Source organism: Sarcophilus harrisii, chromosome 5 (genome assembly GCF_902635505.1).
Source record: "Sarcophilus harrisii chromosome 5, mSarHar1.11, whole genome shotgun sequence".
In the NCBI taxonomy this organism is placed as follows: Eukaryota; Metazoa; Chordata; class Mammalia; order Dasyuromorphia; family Dasyuridae; genus Sarcophilus; species Sarcophilus harrisii.
In genome coordinates, this window is record NC_045430.1 from 11,092,423 (window position 1) to 11,110,720 (window position 18,298).

The 18,298-nt window shown below is 38.5% G+C and overlaps 1 protein-coding gene across 2 annotated transcripts in view; it reads left to right on the forward strand.

Annotated features, from left to right (window-relative positions):
• MRTFA (myocardin related transcription factor A) overlaps positions 1–18,298 on the forward strand; it is a 127,788-nt gene that overhangs the window by 19,225 nt on the left and 90,265 nt on the right. The window lies entirely within an intron of this gene.

Genomic DNA, 18,298 nt, shown 5'->3' on the forward strand with positions numbered 1-18,298 from the left:
GTGACAGTGAAGGAAAGGCTCAGTCTTATAGAATCTCATAGTCATTTGGTTCTGTAACAGGATGGAATTTCATGTTACAGATGGTGAAATTAAGGCTGTGAATTAAAACCCTACCTCTTTCTTCCCTGACTAGCTTTCTTACCATTCTGCCTTGTACATATCCGGCTGCCCTGTGCTGAGCACAGCTTACAGCTTTTGAGTTTGCCCGATGGCAGAGCCTTCCTTTCTTGCCTCTTGGTCCCAGCAGCAGGACCAGAAAATACCTTCTCTTCCTGCCAGGAGCTGAGCCTCCTTCAAGGACAGGGATCTCTTGGTTTGCCCATTTTCACTTTAAGAGGAGAAGGAAAAGCAGCAAAATTCCTCCCATTTTAACGAATTTATGGCTTATATTTTAAAAAAGGGCTGAAGAATCACTTGAGAAATGCATGTGATTTAATGAGAAAAAGCCATTTTTATTATTGATATGTTCCATGGCTACTTTAGCCCCAGTAACAGCATAATGATTTTTCTTCCTTATTACTACTTGTTTTATTTTATTCTCCTTTAGATAGTTGGATAGAATTAGTTTGGTCATTTTCCTTTATTCTCTATGCTACCTTATTTTGTTTCCTGTTTCTTAATTCTGTAGCTAATGACTAAAAGTCAGGCCCAGTGATTAACTGGGTTTTATTATCTTTCATTAAGTTCATGAAACATTCTGTTGCATTTTATTTCCTTTTCTTTGTATTACAAAGAAGAACCATTCTTTGGGTAAGGCAAATTAGCCTGAGTTTCATTCTTTAGAGGAAGATAAGCCTTACTCCTGTGGGTTCTTGAAAAATGGAACTGCCCTATTACTTTGGGAAGTAGGGAGCAAGGAAAGAGGTAGAGGCCATCACCAACTGGCCCCAAGTTGCTTAACAGTGAACTTGTGCCTGGCAGTGGGGTTACTAGGAAGTAGTGCCAAATACCTGGCACCCTGATTTCCTTTTTTTTTTTTTTTTTTTTTTTTTTTTCTCACTTGGCTGGAATTTCTCCCCCTCTGATTGCTTCTTTCCCGCCCCTCCTCCTTCAAGTCTGGACTTTATCATTTTGACAAGGTTTTAAAATGCTAAAGGGAAGGTGTTGTTGGGATCACATTGAATTTTGCCCTGGGCCCCCACTACCTCCTGGGAGTCTTGATTCTGTCTCATATCCTTTGTAAAACTCATATAAAATCTAGGCAGTTCCCTGGAGGCTGCTGTTTCCAGTCATGACTGTTACCAGCTCAAAAGATTGGAATGGTTACCTTTTTGAATTACTAGGAAATTTCTAGCTCCACCTCTCCTGGCTCAAACCCAAAGTTCTATATTTCACTAGCCCTGATATGAAGCAAAACCACTTGAGTTTCTTGCTATAAACATGCATTAGGAATTTTTACAGATGTAGCAAAGCAGTATCTTAAACTTAGATATTATTATAGTAAAAACATTTGGTTTATGCAGGCTCTTGTTGGCTTTAAGTTAAAAAGACGTCCCTTGGTCCTTTCCCCTTCTCTTCTTGTCCTGAAGGTCAGATGTCTGGTTTTTATTGGGAGTGCTTTTAATCTCACTAGTTATTAACGATAGTTTTTCCACTTATGAGAGATGTTTGAGAATATTTTTTTATTGGACTTTCTCTGAAGAGAAATAATGTGTTACCTCATAATGAGATCCTTTTATTAGGGCATTTTGTCAATTGACTTGTCTTACTTTTATGAAATCTTTAGTCCTAGTCATGGTGATGAATATCAAATATGTTCGAATTTGATAGTTATGTAAGGATTGAAAAACCAGACCAAACCATCCAGTATATGTTTCTGAAATATCATAAGGCTGTGCTAGTCTGTTGTTATGCAGAATGTAGAAAGAAGATTCTTCTGTTTATATGAACTGCTATACAGACCTAAGTAGATAATTTTGAATCCAAAGGTATGAAGGTTTCTTGGAGGAGACTTACTCTACTTGGCCTCAGAGAATAGTAGATGGAGAAGCTTCAGAAATGAAAGAAAAAAGGTTTCCCATCCTTTAAATGCAGAAATAGGCTTTGTTAAGGAGATAATTTCTTCTCCCTCACTGGAACCTGATGACCTCTTGTTAAGGTTATTACAAGGAGGCTATACAGGTTTGGATCGGCCTATGGGACTTTTAGATTCAGCTTGAGCTTGCTACGTTCATAATGGAGTTCAGATTGTAGAAGATCTTTCATTGGTAAACTCCCTTTTCCATATAATTTTTTTGTGTATTGTTATTTTAAACTAAGTTTCAAATTGCATTTACCCTTTGGAAGTGTTTGGAAGCATTTTTGTTTAGCACACGAGTTATGTGAAATAAGAATTAGAAAAATTACAGCTTAACAAACATTTCCATAAACTACTCGTGATGGAGGTAGATTTGTTAAGGTTTACAAATTACTTTTAAGATGAAAGTTGCTAAGTTGTTGTTATGGTTATGCATGGGAGTTTCTTGATTTCTCCAGGATGTTCCTCCCTTTGTCCTGTAGCTGGATATCAAGAGTCAACATGTTCAACCAGTGAAATGTTGGCCACTGCCAGCATGACATCAGCATCATAAAGCTTGAGTGGTTAGTCATCCCCTGAGACTAGGGCATGGTATCTGGCAGCTTGTGAAAGCGTCTTTTTCCAAAGTCTCCCTTCCCAGCTCTGACATATACCATAGGAATGAAGTTGGGAATTGTTCCTCTTTTCTTGGAGGCTCTTAATATCTCATTCCCATACTAGTTCTGATGGAAAGGGAGAAAAAGAACCTTTCTTTTCTTTGGGGAACTCTCTATTGTACCCAAATATTCTGGAAATGGTGGCCTAAATTCCTGTAGTAAGTGAGGGAGGAATACTTGAAAGCAGTAGGGTTCATTGGCATAATAGACTTGGAATCAAGGGACCTGGATTTGAATCTTAGTTCAGAACTTTGACCATGTGACTGACCATGATCTTATTATATAACTTTTTATAGCCTTAGCCTTCTTATCTGTAAAATGGAATCAGAGAGGCAGTGCAGTCTAGTGACAGAGGCAGGGCTGGTCTCTTTAGTCAGAAAGATCTGGATTCAAATTCTGCCTGCCTGTCACAAACACTGGCTATGTGATTGTGTGCCGTGGGCACTCTGGTGTAGGTCATTCACCTCATGACCTGGACCATCTTAGCTTGCTAGATGGTTTCCCTTGAAGCTTAGCTCTGTCTCCTTAATCCAGTTTATCCTCCATTCAAAAGTAAAATTGATCTTCAAGCACAAGTCTGACTACATCACTGCCCTTTTTAATAAAATCCTTTTTATTGCTTCCATATCCAGATATGAAATCCTCTGCTTGGTATTGAAAATCCTCTATTACCTGGCCTCCTCCAACATTTCCAGTTTTCTTACATTTTCTTCATCCTCATGGACTTTTTGATCCATCTCTCTTTACCTTCGTGCTCTTCCTAGAACATGACCCTATATTTCCCCTGTCCACACATTTTTTTCTGTCTGTCCTTCCATCTCTGGAAGGCTCCCTCTCCTCATTTTTGCCTTCTGGCCCTGGGCTCCCTTCAAGTCCCATATAAAACCCTCACCTCCCAGTTCTAAAGAAAACTTTAATGTTTTCTCACTGCTGGTTATATCCAGTTCATCCTGTCCAGTTCTTGTTAGTTCATAGGGATTTTTGTGCTATCTCCTGTTATACTGTGACAAATAGTAAGTACTTAGTAAATGCTTACTGACTTACTCTCAGAAGTGAATTCACAGGACTCTGAGACTTAGAACTGGAAAGGACTTGAGAGATTATTTAGGGAGAGATGAGGGAAATGAATGAGGAAAATGAAGCTTGGAGAAGTGATGTGACTGGAGCCCTAGGGAGGCAAGGAGCCTTGGATTGTTATTTGTCATAGAGCATTCTCAGTGAATTACTTCTTTGTCTATTGAGTAGGTTTGAAGACTGCCTAAGTAACTGCCTAATAAACCTGTTAAATTGGATGTATTGTTAAAAAGATTGGTTCTGGAGTCACAGAACCTGAATTCAAATTCTACCCCTGATATGAGCAAGTCATTTCATCACCGGGCTTCAGTTTCTTAATCAATTAAGGAGCTTCCTCCCAGCTTTGGTTCTGTAGCCTGATGTAAGTCTTCTCGTCAGTGTAAAGACAAGCAATTCCATTAGACAAAAATCAAATATAAAAATTGTACAGGTTGAGTGGCTGCTTAAGTAATATGGAAGGAACTAACAGGAGTTTGAGTAAAACATGGAATCTTCATCTCATTTTCTTTCTTTTTTTAAAATGAAAATAATACTACTATCTGTCCTGCCTGCCTCACAGAATTATAATGAGAAAATCTGTGTGAAAGAGCACACAGGGTGAGCATTGTACAAATGTAAGGGAATTGCTTCAGTCTTGAAATGGTAAGTTCAAAATAATTCAAATTTATGTAATGATTATCTCGAGTATTTTGAATGATGTGGCAGGAGTTCAGATAACTGATATTTTTCTATTAAAACTTTTGGTGTAAACGTTCATGTGTGTATGAATGTTTGTGTGTTGATATATGTATTTATGTGTATAAAACTTGTGTTCCCCACCTTGGGAACATGTGTATGCATGTGCGCGCGCGCACACACACACATACACACATTTTAAATGGATGATACAAGTGATGTGATTCAGATGTGGATTTCCTGTCTGAGCTGAACTTAACTGTCCAACATATTTTTTCAATTTTAGGTTATTCTATCCCATCTTCTTATCCTTTCACTTAATTGTAGACTTTTTTCTCCCACTTATATCATGACTAGAAATCACAGAATATGTTTTTACTCTAGAAATTAATTTATTGATTAGATTAACCTGCATCTATTTCTCTTATCTCCCAACATTTTTTTGCCTGCAGTGGGGACATTGATGGGGGTAAATAAAATGTAGTTTAGCTTTACTTATTTCTCTGAACAAGACAAAAGACGAATTGGCTTCGGCTTCTTTTTTTTGCTTTGGGAAGAATAGGTTTTTTGGACCTTTTCCTATTCCTCCCTCTGAGGAATACTGCGTCATTGAGAAATGTTTAACCTCGAGGACTTGATCTGGATTTGGAAATTTGCCTAAGGCAACTAGAAGTTGGCAGTGTTTTTGACCCAAATTCCCCTCCCTGTAAGGGTGTATAGGGAAAGGGGCTTTTGTCAGGACCTGCCAAAACTGAAAGATGTTGGGGAAAGTTTTTGTAAAAAGGCAAGAGAAATGTATTTCTACATTCCCCTAAAGGTATGTGAGGGAACTCTCTGTAGATAATTTTCAGGTATTCAGATATTCTTTTAAGTGAAAGCTTAGAAAGGTCTTACCTGATAAATGTAATTCAAAACTGGGCTAGAAGGCTGAGTTTTCCACTTATGTGGTGGCAATGAGAGAGCTTTGATTGAGTTTACTCTGTAGATGGATAAGAAAGAGGAGGTAAGCTGGGAAGCGTCTAGGCAATTTAAAACATTTCTTTTAGAAATAATAGCCTTAGGAAGTGATAGAATCTTTGTGATGGTGGGAGAATGTGACATTATAGTCAGCTCTGGGTTGTCCTGATTATCTATGAGATTATCTATGGGGACTTTCCTTGACAAATCATTCTTTGAAAAAAAAATTGACACTGAAGTACTCTGTTTAAACAAATAGGATCTTTGCTATGCAAGAACTAAAAATGAAGGCATTTTGATTAAAATAAAACAAAACAAAACAAAACAGTGTGATCTTACATTTAGGAAAGATGTGGGCCAGCAAACTTTTTTTTAGAATGTACCCACATTGTTTTAGATTTGTCTTTGGTACTGTTGATTATTAGAGGAATATTGAATAAGAGCCGGAGAAGGGGAAAATTGTAATTGTCGTCTGTCTTCTCATGTGTATCACTGGGTTCATTGTAAGATAGTATAGGTGAAAACTACCTTGTTGCCTCAAGTTCCTTTGGGTCAGTTTAGCTGGGAACTTTTGGGTCATATAACTAGCAGATCCAAACATATACCCCAGGCATCATGGTCTTATTTCCAAGTGAATTCTGTGTGGGGAAATCTCACTTTGGGAAAGGCATGGCAAAGGTCTTTCACAGTTAGCCCACAGGTTGGAAAGATCCATTCCTATGGTAGCTAGATGTCTTCTTGGAGAGTTGTCCAGTCTCTTCTATCTGTACAACAAGAAGCTATCTCTTTTAGTTTGTTCCCTGACCTTTTCTAAACTGGGTACTTCCATGACCATCTTTTTCATTCAGGTCCCCTTCCTATCTTTTAGTTTTGCCCTGCCTTGATTCCTCATGTTTCATTGAAATTGATATATTGATTCAGAAATAGTTAGATCCATATTGTGAGGTCTGTGGCCTCATAGAAACTGTCATTGCTCATCAGACACAGACTCATAAGGAGTTGGAAGGGACCTTTGAAGCCATCTAGTCCAGTCCCTTCAGCATGGCATCCAAATGGCCCTTCCAGATGAGAAGGAATGTAGACAGCCTTTCATTGTAAGGAAGCCTTAATTGTTTTAGAGGTTGCTCTTGTTTTTTTTCCTTTTTTCCTTTTTTTTCCCCTGAGGCAACTGGGGTTAAGTGACTTGCCCAAAGTCACACAACTAGGAAGTATTAAGTGTCTGAGATCAAATTTGAACTCAGGTCCTCCTGACTTAAGGGCTGGTGCTCTACCCACTGTGCCACCTAGCTGCCTTGGTGTTGCTTTTCTATCAAGTTTCAGTCTCTGAAATACCTGTTTGCTCTTGGGTCTGCCCTTTGAGGCCATGGACAACAAGTCTTATACTAACTTTTGTACATGGCAACCCTTCAAGGACTTGAAGAGACCCATCATGCTACCCTGAAGCTTAATTCCTTCAATCAGTCCTTCCACAGCATGTTCGTGAGACTCCACATTGTCCTGATTACCTATCTTCTCAGTGTCCTCTCTAACAACACAAGACTAGAGACATGCAGTCTCCAGTGCCAGCCATGATTGCTTCCTTAATTTAGCCTAATGTCACATTTGCTTTCTCCTCACATTGAATTTTCAATTCTTACAATTCCCCAGAGCTTTAAAGACAAGGGTTTTTGAGTGCCTTTTGTTGTTTACTCCACTACTGTCCTTCCCTTTAACAAAAGTTTTGCACAGTGAGCCACTAGCAACATGACTTTTTCTGACAGTGTATACAGAATTCTGGAGTCTTAGTTTCCTATCTCTCTACTAAAAGGTGAAAAGTTGGTTCTCTACAACTCCAATTTGTCATTGCACTTAAATTTAGCTGCCATTTGAGCTTGGTTTTGTATAGGAGGGTAAAAATGAGAGGGAAGGAGTCCAATTAGGAGTTTATTACAGTGATCCAAGGGAGAATTGGCTTGGGTGGTGAGTGGAACAATGGAAAATTAAGCACAGATATAAAGGAGTAAAGGAATGATTGAATGGATACTGTCTTTTCATGTCTTCTACATTGTAGATGCTAAAGAAATGATTGTTGAATGATTGAAGATTAATTTTGAATTAGTACGCAGAATGAATGGGAAAGACTTGAATGCTTGAAGCAGAAAAAGAACTGAAAAAATACCCTTATAGCCCAAACATGAAGTTGTGAGGAAATGGATAAGATATTAATTTGAAAGGCATTTCAAAGGAAAAATTGTTAGGATTTGGTAACTTATTTATTATATGGGTGAAGGAGAGGGAAAAAAGAGTCAAAGATAATTTTAATATTTTGATCTTGAAAGGGCCTGGAAATGATTCAGGAAATTTGGGAGAAAAGACTAGTTTTGGATATTGATTAATTTAGACATGTTAAGCTTGGAGTGATTGTGGGATGGATAGAGCATTTATTAAGCTTAATGTGTGCCTGTGCTAATGCTAGTTATACAAATACGAAAAAGTAAAAAGTAAGACAGTCCCTGCCCTTAAGGAACTAACATTCTACTGGGGGAAGACAACACATAAAAAGGAAGCTGGAAAGGTGAGGAGGGGTTCTCAATGAGGCTGGATAAAAACAAAAATCCATCAACCAGGTCTCCAAGGCCCAGCGGTCCAGAGTTCTGATGACATAGAGGGTAAGGAGGCGAGAGTGCAGGCAGCAAGGAGTAAAGATGGTAGGGGGAGTAGCTTAGAGGCTTGATCTTTGCTTAATGAAGTGAAACTTCATCAGATCTTGATGTCCACCATTCCACTGCAGATGATAGGAAACCTGGGTTAATTAATGGTTGGGAATGCATGGCTGGGTGTGAGGCAAGAAATTGGAGCCAGAGAAATTGATTTGAGCATTATTAATATAGAGTTGATATTTGAAGTCATGAGAAATGAGTCATTTGAGGGAGTAGTTATTGAAAAATAGAATAGAGATAGTGAGCTAGAAGTCAGCAAGAGTTGATTCCCAGGCCTGTTTCTGATCCAGAGTAACTGGGTGAACCGAGGCAAGTTTCCCAAGTAACACTTGAAAACTACATATTATTAAGTAATCATCAAGCTGTGCTGGTAGGCATTTCCTCAGAGTTCTCTACATGTCTGGCACCATAAGATTGGACACCCCCCATTCTTGGGGGGAAAATATTGTTGTAGAGTAGTAACACCCCTCCCCTAGGGGACAGTGCCCCCTTGTGGGGGTGAAAAGAGGCAGAGAAACTGATGAAGAGCTAGGATGAGAGTTGGAAAGGCAATCAGAGGAGAGGAAGAATCCATTAAAGATGGTGAATTGCTATGGGAAAGTAGCAGAGCCCATGGCCTTGTATTTGGTTAAGCAGGAAATCAGGAGAATAGCAGGAACAGAATTTAAGGCTAGGGTGGGGAGAAGAAGCCAGTGCAGAAGGTGATGAAGGAAGAGGAAGAGCAGGAGAAGCAGCCAGCAGCAAGGTCTTCAGGAAGGGAAACGAGATGAAAGCATGGATGAAAGGAGTAGCCTGGGAAGGAGGCACAGGCAGCTTTCTTTGGAACTTCAGGAAAGAACGAGAGGGTGAGAAGGAATTAAAATGTGGCAAAGAAAATAGTTGCAGGAAAAACTGTACCCTTTGATCCAGCAATGTTTCTACTGGGCTTATATCCCAAAGAAATCTTAAAGAAGGGAAGGGACCCACCTGTGCAAAACTGTTTGTGGCAGCCATTTTTGTAGTGGCAAGAAACTGGCAACTTAGTGGATGCCCATCAGTTATGGTATATGAATGTTTTGGAATATTATTGTTCTGTAAGAAACGACCAACAGGATGATTTTAGAAAGGCCTGGAGAGACTTACATGAACTGATGTTAAGGAAGTGAGCAGAAACAGGAGATCATTCATTATATATGGCAACACCAAGACTATATGATGATCAATCCCCACGGATGTGGCTCTCCAACAATGAAATGATTCAAACTAGTTGTAATTGTTCAGTGATGAAGAAAGCCATATAGACCCAGAGAGAGGCCTGTGGGAACTGAGTATGGACTACAACAGCATTTTCATGCTTTCTGTTGATGTCTGCTTGCATTTTGTTTTTTCTTAGATGTTTTTTTTTTCTAGATCCGATTTTTCTTGTGCAGCAAGAGAACTGTGTAAATATGTGTACGTATATTGGATTTAACATATATTTTGACATGTATACATTTAACATGTATTGGACTATCTGCCATCTGTTGAAGTTCTTCTTTAGAGGAACTGAGTGATTGGAAGTCTCAGGAGATGTGGATGGTGGTTTTGGTAGGTGGGGGGAGTGAGAGATGTTGGCACAGAAGAAAGTAGTAGGAGAAGAGAAATGCCAAATTGAAGATGTTGGAGGGCCCTTCAAGATCAAACATTGACTTATGAAGATGGGGCTCAGGGGATGGCAGATGACAGAAGATAAAGAGGTGAGGCAAAAAAAAATTATTATTGAGAATCAGGGGGCAGCTAGGTGGTGCAGTGGATAGAGCACCAGTCCTGAAGTCAGGAGGACCCTGAGTTCAAATCTGGTCTCAGACACATAACACTTCCTAGCTGTGTGACCCTGGGCAAGTCACTTAACCCCAAGTGCCTCGGGGGGGGGAGAGGGAGAGGGGAGGGGGAGAGGGAGATAATGAATCAGACATTTCCAAAAAAATATGAACTGATAAAAATCTAATATGAACAATAGGGAAGAGTAGTTGACTGCAATATAATCAATGATTCATCCACATGGACGTTGAAGTCACCATTGTAAAGAGGGGACAATAGTATTCCCAGGAGCTGTGAAGTAGATCCTGCCTGATTGTTGAGGGCAGGGTTCCTCCCTTTCTCCCTCCCTCCTTCCTTCTTTCCCTCCCTCCCTCCCTCCTTCTTTTCCTCTCTTCCTTCCTTCTTCTCTCTCTCACTTCTCCCTCCCTTCTTCTTTCCTTCCCTCCCTTCCACCATAAAAGGCTGTTCTTGAGGTCTGAAGGGAAATAATTTTGTCTCCCCTTCCCAAAGTATACAGTAGGCTAAAAGGTTCATTCTGGGCCCTGATAGTGAAAGTAAGATAGACCAGTAAGAACTTTCCCCCCATTGTTCTATAAATTAAAGGGGCAAATGACTAGGGAGAGTTTAGAAGATAAATTGTGGTGCTTTCAAATCTTAAATGGGATTGTCTTTTGTCCTTTGGTCTCTAAGAGGACCAATAGTGACATCATGAGGACAATGGTCTTGCTCTTAGGGTCTTCATAAAGTTGTAAGGCCAGCAAGAAATACTAAGGACTGCAAGTTAAGATTTTGTTTTTAATTTGTTTTCTAACCTATAATGAAGAGATGGATGAAGGGAAAAGGAAGAGCTACTTAAATTTTAATTTGTTTGTGTCTGTCCCATGCCCCTAGCCAAGGAAAAAGTGTTTGGACTGGAAATAACATAATAAAAATGGTTTAATAAGTAGTTGAGAACCAAGCTAAGTAGAGAGGTAATAAAAGAAGACCTTCAGCATTTGATGAGATCCTGTTATAAGGTCTAGGTAAGCTTCATCCCACAGGAACTAGTGGGAATGCAATAAACAAAACAACACTAAAGGCATCCAGATATATTAAATGTAGTGAATGAAGAGTCTCAATCCCAGAGACAAGTGTAGAAAACACAACACATTTCTTTCAGCAGAGAAGTGTGAAATATTGCATGTGCTGTCTGGCAGCTGCTATGTTGGTAGATTTTATTCATCTGTTTTTCATTGTTACAATGGAAATCTCTGAGAGGTGGGGTGATTTAGAGGTATGAATGTTATAGTATATTGGAAAAAAAAAGATTGTATGTAACAGAAGGCATCAATAAAACTTTAAAATTCTGAGCTTTCTTGTGGAATGGAAAATTTAACATGAGTCAGTGGTATGATTTGGCAGCCAAGAAAGTGATTGCAGAATTAGGTGAGGAAGCATAGCCAGGCCTGGGTTGCTGAGAGAGTCATGGCCCTGTGTTGTTAGACCACATCTAGAGTTTGGAGTTCTGGTGGCCTTAGTTTAGGGAAGACATTGACAAACTGGAAAGCACTTATCAGGAGAGTGAAGGATCTTCCATTTCAGGCTGTGTGAGAATTGGCTGAAGGAAGTAGAAGAAGAGAGCTTGACAGCTGCCTGTAAGACACTGAAGCCTTATTGTTTGTGCTTGGCCTCTGAGATGAAGGACAAAGAGACAGCTTGAAGCTTGAGTACAGGAAAAATATCCTAACAATTAGTGTTATCTATAAGTAACAAGGCTGCCTTTGAAGGGAGGAAGTTTCCCTTTAGTAAAAGTTTTAAAGAAAAAGCTAGATGACTATTTTCCTCATCTATAAATGAGAGCTTTCACCACGATAGCCTCTAAAGTGACTGATAATTCTGACTTGATCTTACTGGGTGATTTGTGCATGGCCCATATTCAGAGGAAAAACAGAAAGGTTCACAATCCACTTTATACTGCCTGAAGATTTTCAACTATAGGGACTTCTTGGAAATCCTTTCTTCCTTCCTTTTGCTTAAAAAAGAAAAATGCCCAACACTTCATCCTTAGAAGAAAGTTGAAACATATTCATCGCCAGCTAATGAAACTTGGGAACCAAAAAGATTAGAAGGTATTTGTATGTGTGATTCATCAGGAGCTGGCAATCTAAAGAAACCTCATTAAGTGTTATTTGTGGGTAAGATGCTCAACAAGCCTCGAAGCCTTGAATTTGGAGTCAAAAGACCTGTCATTCACTGCTTTTGGAGCCTTAGTAACCATAGCTATTGCTCTAGCTTTCATTACTCCCTCATTGATGGGCTATTTCTTTTCCTTTTCCTAGAATGTTCCTGGATTTTTCACTTTTGTTCTGGTCCTTACTTGTTGAAGCTTGGGAGGGATGCCCACGATTCTGTCACATAATATCTGTGTGATTTTTCAGTGGATCACTTACCTTCTAGGTCTGTGTCTCTGAACCTGGGCCTTCTAGGTCTTTGTGGTATAAGATCTTTTCCAGGTGCAAAGACTTAGTACTTTAGGCTACATTAGGAAAGTGTTTTGGCAAGTCCTTCTCATTTCTTTTCCCCTAAACTCTCTTAAAGGAAATGTCAGGGGAGATGTGAGAATATATTTGAAACACATAGTTCCCTCTTCTGTTACATGGTATAATAATGAGGATATCCTCATTCCTAGGTAAGTGATACTGAATTTCTTATAACACTTTTTCAAGTTCTATTTCTCCTATCAGTATTGGCTGTCTTGTTTTTGCACTCCCATCAGGCAGAGACAGTGGCCTCTTCTTTAGCTTATAATTGTGTTACATATAAAGAGCTTTTTAATTTAATAAATCCAGTTCAACATGTGGTTCAACTTTTATATTCAAGGTCCCATGCTAGTTATTGGAAAGTGAGGGTGAGAGTGGGAAAGGAGGATAAAAAGATTGAACAGAATTTTTGCATTATCTCTAAGGAGCTTATAATTTGGCAGGTATGATTTTTAGATACTATTTTTCCTTGTAAGAGTGTTTGTAAATTTCCTAATCATTTTGATCATGGTAATAATCTGGTCCCAAATATTTCTTAGCTGTGTGATCCTGGGCGAGTCACTTCACCCTGTTTGCCTCAATTTCTTTATCTGTAAAATGACTGAACAATCATAATCAGAACTTCTTGAATGGAGCTACTGAGGTAGCAGAATGCGTATTCTCAGAATTCTTCCCTCCCTCCCTCTCTTCCCTTCTCCCTCCCTTCCCTCCCTCCTGCAATTAGGGTTACATGACTTGCCTAGGGTCACACAACTAGGGAGTATTAAGTGTCTGGGGCCACATTTGAACTCAAGTCCTTCTGACTAAAGGGCTGGTGCTCTATCTACTATACCACTTAGCTGCCCCATATTCTCAGAATTCTTAACAGGATCCATTTGCCTTTGGGATATTCACAGCTGCTTCCATGGGATTTTACCTTTTTCTGCTTGATTCTTTAATATAAGAAGGTTAGAGGTTTCCTAGAAATACGTGTAATGCTCAGCAAGAGAGCCTTTCCATAGGAAATTCTGTGTGGTGGGAACTTTTTGATTTAATAAGGTAAAACATTTACCATGAAGTTGAGTTACAAAAAGACTGATGGGTAATTCCTAGTAAAGGAAATTCCTAGTAAAGTAAAATTCCTAGTAATTCCTAGTCAACTTGTAGATGGAGTAGAAGGGATTTTTTTTCCCCCAGATATGGTTTGGATTAAGTGATCACTAAAATTTCTTCCAGTTCTGAAATTTTGCAATTCCAGTCACTTTCAATTAGGGAATGAAGTTTCTGATAACTCATTAAAATAATCAGGTTGGATCTTTATTGCTTTTAACCAGAAGTCATCACAAAACTCAAATAGTAATTTAGGCAACAATGCACATAGATTGTAATTTGTTTTATACTGTTTTGCTCTTATGCCTCACTGTGGCATATAGTGTGGCTAGGGGTTCTTGAAGGCAATGCTATTGGAGTGTGAACTTTGATTGTCTATATTAGTTTGGGCTGAAGGTCAGTCTAGCCAAGATTTGAAAGGAACTGAAAGATTAGTTGGCAGGTAACTTTTTTAGTCACAACAATTCAAGAAATCACTGACTTCCTGGAGTATTGTTATTTATTGTGATGTTGAAAAAATTTTTCATTTATTATCTGCATTAAAAAAAACTTTCAGTAGTATTTTATTTTCTGAGTACACGTAAAGATAGTTTTCAATATTCATTTTTGTAAGCCTTTGTAGTCCAAAATTTTCTCCCTTCCCTTTCTTCCCTCCCAAAACAGCAAGTAATCTGATATAGGTTAAACATGTTCAATTCTTTTAAACATATTTCCATATTTGACATGTCATACAAGAAAAATCAGACTAAAAGAGAAAAAAAACACAAGAAAGAAAACAAACCAAAAAAAAAAAAAAATGGTGAAAGTACTAGGCTACGATCCATATTCAGTCTCTATAGTCCTCTCTTTGGATGTGGATGTCACTTTTCCAAAACACAAGTCTATTGGAATTGCCTCTTGAATCACCTCACTTTGAAAAGAGTCAAGTTTTTCTCATTGTTGCTGTGTAGAATGTTCTAGTTCTTCTCACTTCACTCAGCTTCAGTTCATGTAAGTCTGCCCAGAGTTTGTTTTCTTCCTTCCCTCCCCTTCCTTCCTATCTTCCCTTCCCCTCCTTTCCTTCCTCCCTCCCGTCTTCCCTCCCCCCTTTCTTTCTTCCCTTCCCCCCTTGTTCCCTTCCTTCCTTTCTTTTTACTACAGCTTTTTATTTTCAAAACATATGCACGGATACTTTTTCAACATTGACCCTTACAAAACCTTTTGTTCCAAATTTTTCCTTTCCTTCCCCCCATTCCCTCCCTAGATGGAAAGTAATCCAATGTATGTTAAACATGTTAAAATATATATGTGTGTTAAATCCAATATATGTATACATATTTATGAAATTATCATGCTACACAAGAAAACTCAGATCAAAAAGGGAAAAAATGAGGAAAAAAATGCAAGCAAACAACAAAAAGAATAAAAATACTATATTGTGATCCACACTCAGTTCACACAGTCCTCTCTCTCTGGGTGTAAATGGCACTCTCACAAGATTGTTGGAACTGGTCTCAGTCATCTTCATTATTGAAAAGAGCTACATCCATAAGAATTGAGCTTTGTATAATCTTGTTGCCATGTACTGTTCCTACTTCTCCATTTGTCAGAAAGTTTGCCTCCATGACATCTCACAAGATTCAACACCTGCTATATGTAGTGTCTCACCCTGCAACCATCCAGAGGAATAGGACAGAAAAGACTTTGATAGTGCTATTTGCATTCCTCATTATGCAGACTCAGATAACAGCCACTTCACAATATTGGACAAACTTACTAACCATGCTCTTGAGGGAAAAATAATCGTGTTCCCATAAAACAAAAAACAGAGAATTTTTAAGGACTATGCCTAACATAGTGTGGCATGTGAAGTGTGAAGGGGCAGGTCAATTCTCCAAAAATCTCCACAACTGTGAATCACAACACACTTGAAGGAATTGCAAAGCAGCCTTTACTGATGTAGATGTTGCTTGTGGATTGGAAACGAAATAAATAGGAGGCAAGAGGGAAGAGGAGAGAGGTCAGAGAATGCAACAGCCTCTCAGTCTCCTTGTATCATTATCATCCTTTCACATAAAGGGATCTATTCTGCTGGTCAGAATTAGATCCTTAGCAGCCACTAGTAGGTTGCTCTTGTAACAGTGTACAATGATCTCCTGGTTCTGCTCATTTCATTCAGCATCAGTTCCTGTAAGTCTCTCCAGGCCTCTCCGAAATCATCTTGCTGATCATTTCTTATAGAACAATAATATTCCATCACATTCATATACTGTAAGTTATTCAGCCATTCTCCAGCTGATGGGCATCCATTCGTTTCTAGCCACTACAAAAAGAGTTGCAAAAACAATTTATTTGACTATAAAGGTAGCAATAAGGGTCCTCAGACCAGAAACATGTACTGTAGATGTCTAAGAAGTATCGACAGCTGTGGAGCAGGATCTGGAAATATTGTTTGACCAAATAGTTTCTGAGTTAAGGGCTCCCAGCTGATCTGTTGTGTTAAGTTTAAGCAAAGCCTGGATGATTGGCCATAGGTTGGTGACCATCATTCCATACAAAGAGGCAGGTTGCCCTCAACATTATGGATAATTCAGCATATGGCAAAGGGCAAGAGAAAGATCTGGAAGATCCATAACCAGGGACCATATTTCTTTTTAATAAACCTTTAATTAATTAAACATTAAACATATCATTAAATTCTCATTTTTACTCTGTGTAGACTTGTGTGAATATCAGTTAAGAAAGCATATTGAAAATCCATTATACAGAATACCATATTAGACATATAGTGGAATAAGGAGAAAAGATACAAAAATGAAGTTATTGTCTTTCTTGTCCTTGGGGAATTTGTAGGTAGCTAGATAGACACAGTATAATCAAAGTTCCAATTAGAGGTGTGGAAAAGACATAAGATTATTAAAAGTGATCTCAATTTGGGGAATTTCATTAGAAATCCAGAAATGACTGTAAGTTCTTCATTCTGAGTTCTCATTTCATCAGACTTTCCTACCATTTAGCTGTTGAGAGTTTATGTGGTTGAACAGTTCATTCCCTTTGAACTGGTTTCATGCTGAGCCTCTTTAGCTTTAGTGAGATTGGCTCCTTTTGTTTGGATTTTTCTTGTACATCATTGATTGCATGTGATCTTCCCATTAGATTTGTGAACCCCTTGAGTGAGACTAACTTTCCCTCGTCTTTATACTATGCATAGCATAAAGGAGGTGATTATTGTATGCCTCTTGATTGACGGCAAGAGTCTCTTATGGTACCCATGTTGACTTGATGGGGCCTATCAGAAGTTGCACTTTATTAGCCTCTCCAAGCTGGGAATGAAGCCTCAAAGGAGGGCTTTGTTGGAAGCATCTTTAAAAGGCCAGTCCTCAGCCAAATTTTAAAGATGGGTTTGAATGGTAGATTGCCTGCTAAGATTGATTCAGCCTTTTTCTAATATTACAAGCATTGTTGATCAGTTACTCCTTAGTAGTATTGCAATGTGTCCCATGTCACTCAGCTTAAATAGACTTTTGGGACATCCAAACCTGATTAAGATGTAATTAAAATGCCAATTCTTAAACATGTTTGTATATATTTTTTAATAATTGTTTTTTAGTATACTTGATTTCTTTTGTGATACTATCTATTTTGTTTTTTACTTTAAAAAAATCATTTTCAAACCAATAAAGAGGAAAAAAAATCATTTTCAGAAGAGAGGGATTCTTGGGTTTCACCAAATTGTCAAAGGCATCTGTGATAGGGCTGAGAACCTCAGCTTGAAACAGACCAGAGTCATCCTGTTCTCTGCTGTTCTGTGCAAAAGGGTTAGGAATGGGGGCTGTGTACAAATTTCAAATTGAAGTAAGAGGGTTTTTTAACCAAGAAACCAGGGCATTGCCATGCATAATTCAGTGCTAACCATGGTGCATACCCTTACTTTCCCAGGAACAAAGTCACCCCTGTCTATTATATGTGGATTTTACATGTGAGACTTGGTAGGACTGTGGATGGACACATTTTTGGCATGCCAGGATGCTTCTCCTATTCTTGTCTTCCATGAAAGTGTTAAGACAGTGATTTTGGATTTCCTTGTGGCTTTCAGAGGGCAACTGGTGACTCAGTGGAGAAGAACATATGGACTGTAGTCAGAAAGACCTTAGTTTTCATTTGATCTCAGACATATTCTAACTGGATGATGCTGGGCAAATCACTTAGCTTCTTTTTGCCTCAGTTTCCTCATCAGTAAAATGGACTTAAAAATAGCACAAATCTCTCAGAGTTGTTAGGAGGATCAGATGAGATTCTATTTGTAAAGCACTCAGTACCGTGCCTAGCACATAGAACATGCTATATAAATGGTAATTATTATTTCACTTGGACATCCTATTGCATACTCAGGTTAGGTAAAGTAATTCTTAGCTTCACTTGTTCTAAAGATATCCCATCAGTGGGAGTGGGAAAATAAAATATTCTAGAATGAGCTAATGCAATATTTAAATGTGAGAGCCTTCTTTGCAGCACTGAAGAATTATTTTTTAAATTAAAAATAGTACTTGGACCAGTCTTAAGAGGTGTGTGTGTGTGTGTGTGTGTGTGTGTATGTATGTATATGTTGTGTAAATAGTCCATTCTTAGAATTGTGGAACTCATTCAGAATTTGAATTTGAGTTACAGCTTTTCAGAAAACCCAGAGAACTCACTACCTTAAAATTGCTCAAGATTTGTGTTAGTTTCTCAAATTGCAAATGGTCTGCAGTTTAGTTAGGTGCACCTCTTTTTCTTAACTCTGGTTGCAAGGGAAAATTCTGGGAATACTAAGGCACATTAATAATTAATGTATAAACCATAACCCTTATAAAG